This window comes from Alexandromys fortis, unplaced genomic scaffold, assembly GCF_014885135.2.
Source record: "Alexandromys fortis isolate MF-2015 unplaced genomic scaffold, M_Fortis_MF-2015_v1.1 scaffold_115, whole genome shotgun sequence".
NCBI classification, from domain to species: Eukaryota; Metazoa; Chordata; class Mammalia; order Rodentia; family Cricetidae; genus Alexandromys; species Alexandromys fortis.
In genome coordinates, this window is record NW_026067989.1 from 368,527 (window position 1) to 378,763 (window position 10,237).

At 39.2% G+C, this 10,237-nt stretch overlaps 1 protein-coding gene across 5 annotated transcripts in view; it reads right to left on the bottom strand.

Annotated features, from left to right (window-relative positions):
• Kif16b (kinesin family member 16B) overlaps positions 1-10,237 on the bottom strand; it is a 252,088-nt gene that overhangs the window by 167,756 nt on the left and 74,095 nt on the right. The gene's annotated exons all lie outside the window — the stretch shown is intronic.

Consider the following 10,237-nt stretch of genomic DNA (forward strand, 5'->3'; position numbering starts at 1 on the left):
CTGGGCAAGCTCTTCAAGCCCCATGCCAATCATATTCCTGGAGTACTTTGGACCCCACTGTGAGGCTCTTCTTCAATGAGCTGAACTCCAAATTCTTCTGTCTACCCTTTCACACTTACATCCTAACTGCCTAAAAGTGTTGGTTCTCAAAATGAAATAAAATGTCATTTGCCAAGGGTTAGAGATTAATTCCATGCTCTCTGAGAATCTGCTCAAGCTGAATATTTATCAGACACAGAAGAGCAGATGGGTTGAACTTTGGACTCCAGGAGGAGAGGCCAAGAGCTGAGCTTCTAACTACCATGAATTCTGGGAATGACCTTTGGTAAATCACTCAATTGTCAGATGCTTCATGCTGGTTCCCAGCTATTGCAAAATAAATGTGGAAGAGATAAGGACTCAGCCCCACTGGAAAGGGGCCTAGCTAGGATTAATACCAGACTGGAAAAGCATTTCCTGCTCCTAGAAGAAAGAAATGTTGGGACAATAAAGGTTGTCTAGTCATCTCTTTTTCTAGCCTATTCCCTCATCTAGATAAAGCCAGAGCAAATTCTACACAGCTGAGGGCTGACTTGTATTTATTTGCAATGAATGGAAATATAAAAATTCTCTAATACAAATGACTCCTCCAGATTTAATCCCCAGAACCACAAAATAAATAGATAAGTAAATAAATAAATAAATAAATAAATAAATAAATAAATGTAACATAAAATACTAATCACAAAACTAAAAGTAGCTCTACATTAATGCAGTATAAATCTTCAGCCTCGCAGATTCTGGGAAGTGGCCACACTCATCCCATTCCATCACTCCCACTCTGTCCTCCAGTGGCAATGTGTGCCCCTTAAGTACTGTGTGGAGACACTTAAAGGTCCCATGAACTATTCACTACTTTAATTGATTTAACAGGTTATTTTAAAAACATGTAGCAGTAGCTATTCATATTCCTATAAACGCAAATGTATATGTAAAATCTCTACAAGAACCATTTTAAATAATTCAACAACTAAAGGTGACAGGAAAAGAAAACACTTTTAGGCCCTTCAACAAGCAGCTAGCATCTGCATTTACATATATTCTCAGCATTCATTTAATCGTGTCACATATTAAATTCTGCATTCTGCATAGCCAAAGCTGAAGACAGTTCTTCCTGTTCAAAAAAAAAAATTACTGCTATTTTTAATGAATAGACAAATCATTCTTTTTTTACTTTTACTTTTCTCTCCTTTTCTGTTAAGCTTAACGGATTTATGAGGAAAAAAGACTCTCCCTAAAGCCTAGCGGTATCATTTCTTTTCGTCTGTACCTCAGGGCCTACTTGGCACACAGTAGGCAGATGCAATCACCTATTAAACAGGGAGGACAAGAGGAAACCAAATTCAGGAAAAGATGTGTCATTTGCACAACACATCAAACTACTTAACCCACAACAAACTACTAAAATTTTAGACTACTTTATCCAAATAGAAAAGAACACAATCATTAGAAAAGAAATTCCATGGACAGTAAGTGAGAATAACTACTTTAATTTCAGATTATGCATTCTCCTCAAAATCACATGGAATATACTCCATAAAACTTGCTTCAATGGGTGTGAATTAATGTCACATAATATATGCTAAATTAGTAACATATCCAAAAAAGGAAAAAATATCTCTAAAATCCTCATAACTCAAACAAAACATTTTGAAGAAACATATAGATCAAAGGAAAAATACCAAGGAAATTCTCAAACTTTTGAATTAAAGAAAAATCAAAATGCAGTTCATCAAAATCTGTACAATGAAGCAACAACATTGTACCTATAGGGAGATGTGTATGAACATACTAGAAAAAGAAAAAGAGGAGTCATGTTTTATCCTTAAGAATCTAAAGAACAACCTAAATAAAAAAGCAGAAAATTAAAAACTGGTATATAAATAAAAACAGAAAACCAATCAAGAAAAACAAATAACCAAAAGCCAATACTTTGGGAAGATCAATAAAAACTTTTAAATATCCAGGCTACCTAAAGAAAAAGTCAGAGAGAAGATCCACTTGCCCTTATCAAAAAACAACTTTAAGTAAGCCCTGTTCAAGGAGCCAGATCCTAGAGTAAAACCACCCTTAGGAGACTGTTACTTACTGACCTCGCTGTGAGACGTCCAAGTAGGCCCAACGTATCGTATGGGCCGTGGGAACTGTCTAATGAATGCTTGCATGTGCTCATTTAGATGTTTGCTATTTGGGGATGAAAAGTTGGCTCATCTGTTAAGAGTGCCTGCTGCTCTTCCAGAGGACCCAGGTCCAGTTGCCAACACTCATGTCAGGTCCACAAACAACACTCCATCTCCAGCAATTCCACCACCTTCATCTACCGCTTCACTAACACCCATGTCAAGTTCACACACACACACACACACATACAAATTTTAAAAAGTATTTTTAAAAACAGATTTTTTAAAAAGAAGTATTTTGTGAATGTATAAACTTTGGCGGTAAAAGCATTATTTAAGTAGGTTTACTATTTCCAAATAAGAGTAAAATATGCAAAAAAATCATCATAAGTTCAAAATCCATGTCTCTTTTCACATAAATATGAGTATGAACAAGTATTTTAAAAACTAAAACCACTTCTACTAGGATCTGCTAGTAAGCTTTGTCTTCTAAGCCAGGGTCTCATAACATACAGTCAGAAGACCAAATTTAACTCTCTATTTCTTTAAATGAACTTTTATTGACACAGTTCTTTCCACTTTAGTGACAATGCCTGTGTCCTATCTCCCTGTAGAAACTGGAGTAATTGAGACACAGATGTGGCCCCCACACTCTGAATTTACCATCTGTTCCCTAATAGGAGAAGCCTATAGAGCTCTTAGTCAGTATGCTGAGACTTTATAGAGATGACCTTTGTACATGCATGTTTACATTAAGGTAGGTGATGGCTAGATCTAGGTATGAGGAGAGAAACTGAAGCTCAAAAAGGTCACAAGTGGTCAGGTCACATACTCACAGGTCACAGTGAACACTGACCCCACACTGCCCCTGCTCTACAGGGTAGGATGTTGGGGACGGTGGCAATTACCTTTAATTGTGTATAACTTCACTAGTACAGTAAAGGGTCTAAGACCAAATTTAAAAAAAAGGGGGGGGGCATGTTGACTGAGAATTATTTTAAAACTTCATGATTGCCAGCGGCACCCCAGTATTACCAACCTCATCTTAAAGAGACAAGTGTGTTTCTCTCCTTTTGGCTATCAGATTGTTGAAACAAGAGACCCCCCACCCCAAAATGAGAATATCCCCAGGAATTTCGTTCTGGGAGGAGAAGGCTCAGGGCATGGGGCCAGACAGAGAACAAACTTGTTTCCCAGAAAAAGAGTTCACGCACTTCTAATAAGTGGTCCCACAGAAGATGGGACCTGAGACGAGGAATGGCTAATGATAGGCAGGACCACACTTCTACCAGGACTCTATTTAAACCTAATCCTGTTGTCAAGATGCCAGAAGACGAACTTGAGACAGAGTGTCATAGAAGCCCTCCAACTGTCCCTGTTCCCAATATTTTACTGTAACTTGTCTCTGTAGTGGGCAGGCAGGTCAGGTACTGTCTACTGACTTTACATCCTGCCCTGGTCTTGGCAGCCTAGCCCAAGCACACTTCCCTGAGAAAGAGCCATCACTGCCTGAGAGCGGAGTTGGAGGGCCAACGTGGAGCCTAAACCATGCACACCAATCCTCCGTAGATAATAAGCAGTGTGTGAGCTCTGAGAAATTAACCACAGCTATCTTCTATGACAGTGGCTTTCTCTTTACCATCAAACATGCCCCTTTCTTCTACCTTAATAACCGACAGACTCCAATTTGCACCCTCCAAATACTTTTGTATGTGGGGTCATCCTGGAGGATGTCAGCCTTCCAGGAGCCACACCATTAAAGAAAGTTGGCTCGCCCACCCCGAGAAGTCATCAACTGTCCAGGAGCTTCTGGGTTAGGGGTAGGAGCTCCTCAGCGCCTTCCCACTCCATGCTTGAATGGTGATTGGGCTGAGAATGCCATCATTCTAATAACTACAAAAAGGAAAGAAAACATAAAAAAGAACTCAAGAGCACTTTCGTTGTAAAGAATCACTTCAAAATGCACATTTTCTTAACCATGAGACATCAAAACTAAAAGAAGACATTTCTCTCCACACCAAATATAAATCCTCTCAGAGAACAAATGAGTTGGGCCCAAAAAGTAAAGAGTATGTTGAAGGGTTCCTGAATGTTCTAGGTGAAGTCTGCGAATTCAGTTTCACAAGGTGTTTCTGACATTCATATTTGGAGATATTTCTCTTCCTTCTTTCCCCTGCCATGCCACACAACTACAAAACCCCCATTTAGTTGGTTTAACATGGTATTTCTCACACTCACTTACACACTCCTATAGTTCATCAACAAACATTTTGCAAAAGTCAAAATCTGAAGTCAATGCATTTTTTATTTGTGACTTTTTATTATAAGGTCTAATGTACCCTGTGAAGGAGAGCATGATAAGGGAACACACCAGAGTGCCCACTGCTGTGCAGGAGGCTGAACTGGGAGTCAGAAATCACCTGACACCCACTGCCATGGAGTCCCGACAGCTGTGAGGGCCTCTGGTCTCCCAATGCATCGTGACAAGGGTGGCTAAGAGCAGCCCCGAGACTCCATCCACTCTGAATGCTCTGTCTTTAATTCAATGTGAAATGAGAGAAATGAGTAAGAAATTTCAATACACCACTTAGACACTTCAAAAGAAATACTGATGGTTCAGATAATGAAACTAAACGCGAAAAGCATCTTCAGAATATACGACCAGAATTTAAATTAGCTCACTACTTTCTTTGAAGCAATAATGAAGAAAAGGAGCATTAACTAAGAAATTAAGTTCTGCTGTGATCTGATGTATGCCCTTTCTATAGCCTGGGCTCCTCTGCCCCTAACCACTATCCTACCAGCTCCCTCAGTCCTGAAAGCCTCAGCTCCCCAGAAAAACAGCTGCTTCTGAGCTCAAGCCTTTCCTCCTCTTCCCAGGACTCCCAACATCAAAGCAGGTTTGCAACTGTCCTGTCATTCACATGGCAACCAAGTCAGACAGGCACTATGGGCCCATTTCATAGATCACGAACTCAACCCCCAAAAACCTAGGTAAGTCATGCAAGTCACATGGGCAGCAACTGGCTGAGTGAAGGGGCCTTCACCAGTATTCCCTGCCCCCACGCAGTGTACCTGAGCCTGTGGCAGTGCCTTCTGCCTGCTTCCATATAAACAAGAAAGAGCTGGGAAAAACTTAGTCTGAGCATTCACTAGAAGACTCTTGGCTCTTAATGGCTGAAGCCAAAAAGAGAACTGGGTCTCCTATCCCAGATGCCAGGGCACCTTCACTAGTGTGGACATTCTCAAACACACAAAGAATGAAATGGAGAAAGGACACAAGGCAGAGTCAGTCTTAATTCTCTTAAGAACTCCTTAAAGCCAAAGATGAAGAATGCGTGATATAAGCAGAAATGGTCATTACAAGACAAGTCTTAAGAGGAGAAACAAATCAGTGAAGATGATGGATGGAGGGAAGAAGAAGAAAGGGAAGAAGGCAGGCAAGCTTCCTAAGAGAACCAATCAGAATGACCACCTATGACACAGATTAAATGCCACCGTTTGACTGTAAAGCAGAATCCATTATTAAGAGCATCCATGTTATTTTTTCTTTATAGAAGCTTTTAAAAAACTATTTTTGGAAGGATGAGAATGGAAGGTTCAGAATATGAAGATGTGTTCACATCTATGCATCAGGTTTCAACATGGCTACAAGAAGGCACCGGCTAAATAATCACCAGTGCTAGATTCTTCACAGTCTGTCTCCCAGACCCTGTTTCCAGAACTCACCTGTGGCCTATTCAATTCCCTTCAGCAGGCTGGCCTGTCCTTTCCCACAGCTTCACTGCCAAGATCCTGGAGTAAGAGCTACAAGGTTTGTTTTCCCTAACTGTAGTGCCATCTAGTGCTAAAAATACAAAACACGCCCAACAGCATAGCTTCTTTTCCAACTATTCTTATGATAAATGAGTATGTTAAGACAAGGAAATGGATTGTTCTTAAAACACAGTGGCTTTGCCCATACCTGAGACTTCCACCTGTTATTGTGACAAGCCTCCTCATACAATAAGTAACTGCAATAAGATATACTTACTGAGAACATACACATTTGGTTGTCACTACTTCCTTCTCAGATATTTTTGTTCTCTTTTAAAAAAAAAAAAAAACATGTATTTTACGTACTAACAGCAGACTGGTACATTTTGATGCTGAAGGAATTCAGAGAATTCCTGTTAAATTTAACAAAAATCACTCCGGCTTATTATAATAATAAATACAAGTTATTTGTTTTAAATCAACTTTCAAAAACTCTGAAGAATAATTTAAATGCAAATGAAACTCATTATAGAATGGTTACTGGTTTCAGTATATCTTGTCTTGAATTCTACACATTAAAATTATGCTCTGAAACATGCAGGCTAGCCATGTTCTCTTCATAGAAGCGAAGTGCAATTTTGGTTCTAAGTGGGTAAACCTTGAAACGCCACTTTTAAAGGTAACTTAGTCACGACTGAAGGGCATCAAGTCAGAAGAGGACATACCACCCAGCCCTGCTTCGAACTCTAGAACACTGAAGCCAAGCCATTTTCTAAACCTCGGTATCTTTGTTTAAAACAAACAGGAAAAAAGAAACAGATTGGAGGAACGTGTGGGAGAAGTGATGAGTTTGGCCAAGGGGCTTCCACAGGTTCCTCTTCTAACCTTTGTTTTTATAAACAAGATGACCTCTGCGATAGATCACCTTCAGCACCTCCAAGTTTGGAGTTATTCAAACCACACACAGTATTATCACACTCTGAACTACTAGATGGGACAAAGAGTCAACTCAGCAACAAAGCAGATTTGAACTGAAGTCAGAGTGGGCCACAAGAAGATTTCTTTCAAAGTGTGTGTGACACTGACCTGGTGACAAAACACATTGAGTTGTGTATTCTATGACCTTGCACTTTAGGAATGGGCACATACTATCTAAATTACAACAATAAAAGATGCACGAATCACTTCATTTAAGGGGATGTTATCTGGATGAGGATATTATAGAACATTCCAGGTTAAGTGAGGATTTGCTGACAGAGTAGATTGGGATCTTTGTCTAGGTTTTAGATGATGCTTGTCAAAAGCGAGGATGAATTCTAAGCAATCAGAAACAAAGCTGGAGTTTCCTCCTATAGGCATGGTCATTACTCTCTCATTTTACAGAAAAAAACCTCAGCCATCAATTGGAGGCAATGGCTTACCAGACAAAAGTAGGAAGAAGGGTAGACCAAAAAAGGAGCAGTCTGTCTCAACAGCGAGTAAAGAATGAACTGAGGCAAGCAGAGCCCAACAGACCCACCTCACTTGGAGCACCTTGAAAGCCCTGCCCAGTGTGCCCCAAGCCCTCCTTAAAGATCCCATGGACCATGTGAAGTGAGCCGGTGACTGGATGAGAGACACGCTCTGAGACAGGAGAGCAGCAGCTTATAGAGTGAGGCAAACAAGAGAGCGCCACCAGATGCTCAGTGACCAGTGACTGGAGACATTAAATGCTGGGAAAATTCGCTTGATAAGGTCCGGGGAAGTCATTTGAGAAACGACGGTAATCAAAACTAATGGAAATTTCTTCATGCCATTAAAAAATTCAAACCAGAATCATAATGTGATACAACTATACACTCACCAGGCAGACTGACACTAGCGCAAACACTGCTGAGACCACAGGCCTCCAGGCAGGTAAAATCAGACACACCATCAATACTCTAGAAGGTTATGTTCAATGTCTACTAAAGCTGAACATGCATCTACTCTATGATCCAGCATCTACTTTCAAAAATACTCCTTTCAAACATGTTTGTAAATTCACCACAAGATAGCGTTCAAAATGTTCATAGTAGAGTTATTTCTAATAGCCCAACAAGGAGCAACCCAAGTGCAAGAAGAATGAATCAATACACTGCAACAGGTCCACCTCATGAACGAATAACTACACAGCTACGACACAGCCAGGCATGAGCCAAGCCAGTTCAGTTCGTAAGACTTCATTGTACAGGAATGAAGGTATCTTACAAACAGAATATGAACAAGGGAAGTCAGTCACACAAATATAATTATGGCCTGCTTTCAGAAGTGAGGTGAAGTGGTTTCTGTGGAGAACAGTGGAGAAACCAAGAGGATTTGGCAAGGGCTCTGGGGCACTGATAAGATTGTGGGACATTTGAGCTCACTGAACACTGATGATGGAACAGAAAACAGCTATCCCTGCCCCTATAGTTTCCATTCTCTACAGACAGCACTCAGTGTGACAGTGCGCATCTGGACATTTATCCTTGTGGAGAAATCACATGCAAGGTCTCTGTTATAAGCAACCATTTCTTGTAACAAAGGGCAACAGAATAATGACACAAAAGAAAGTATGAAATAAAAGAACAATTATCCATAAAGGTAGGCAAGAACATAGCTAGATGGATAATTTCAAGCAAAAAAGAAACAATCTGAAAGATGCCTAGAGACATTATTATTATTGCGAGAACAAATGCTAATAGAAGGATGCCCAAGCAGACAACCATGACTCTGTTTAAGAGATAGATCAGAAAGGAGCCAAGGAAATGAAAGAACTAAAGCCCAGCCTTGGAGCAAAGCAAGAATCAGAGCTGCAATTAAGAAAACAACGCTGCAAATCACAGAAGGAAACCAGAACCATGGTTCTGCAGGGCACAAATCTCGTCCTGACATTTGCGGAGATAACTGAGCAGATGGGGCTTATATACAGGCCATCATCCATTTTGATTTTTAAAATATTGACAGCCAAATTCACTACAAATAAAGGATCAGTTCCTAATGCCACTTTTCTCCATCAATCTTTACAAAATGAAAAGGCAAAAGGAACAGCACAGAAATCAATGCATTTGAACATGAAGAAAAGGTGAAAGAAAAACCCATCCCAAAATTAAAGAAAGGTCGGTTTCAAACAGTAAGAGACAGGGAGTACAACGCAAACCTCCCAGGAGGTTCCCGGCTGCTGCCTGCCACAGCTGTTGCCCTCCATCCCTCATCTTCTTCCCTGTAAAGATGGGGAGACCTAGCATACCACCCTGGCAGCACTGTTGGACGAGGCAAACAATGCAACAATTAAAATCGTCTTACATTTATGGCTGCTGAGTCTTCAGTGCAGGAGGAAAATTGAATTTGTACTTCACTGGTTTAAAGTTGCAAATTAAAACTTAAGTTACTGGAAAAGCTTTAAATATATTTATAGCAAACTCAGTATGTGCACTGTATTTTATATGAAAGTTTTTATAAAATAGAAATGCATAGCCAGTAAATCTAATGCCAATTTGACATCTGAATTAAGATGCACTGTAATGTAAAAACAAGATGAATTGACAAATATTTTTTGATAAAACCTAGGTAAATTGTACATCATACTCTATTATAAATATATGATTTATGTATATATTATAGATAAATATTGTACATAAGTATATATTATATGTACATCTGCATGTGTGTATAATATGTAATTATATATTGTATGTACATATTATATATAATTATATATTGTATAATATAGAATTTATTATATTACATGTTAATATATGTTATATAATGTTATTTCTATAATAAACAGATATCTACATTGTTACAATTTCTATAAGATAAAATATACTATTAAAATTGGTCTGAGTTGTTTAACAATTTTAGTGTGGCTAGACCTGCAAGCTGTGTACTCTAGTCGAGTTAGACAGTGCTGCCCTGAAACAATGCCTGTGGCACAAGAGATTCTAGATAGAAACCATTTTATATGAAAACTCAACTTCTCATGATGTGAAAATAATTTGTATGTAAACTATTTAGGATAATAAAATGGGCCTATAAACTTAAAGAAGTGTTACAGCCAGTTCTATAACATGTCAGTCAAATCTGTTAGCTGCGTCAATAAGTATATTTTTTATTGTAATGTTATAAAAGAGAAAGGCTTAAATATTACACAGTAATATGTAACTCATTAGCCATCAAAGGTGACCATCTTCAGTGTCATCTCTGTCGTCCAAATTCATGGAAGTCAGAGCTATTTGGAAAGTAACTCGTCTTGTCTTTGTGACAGACAACTTTCTCAGGAAGCTGCTCTCACCTGAAAAAGCAGACAGCCAAAAAGTATG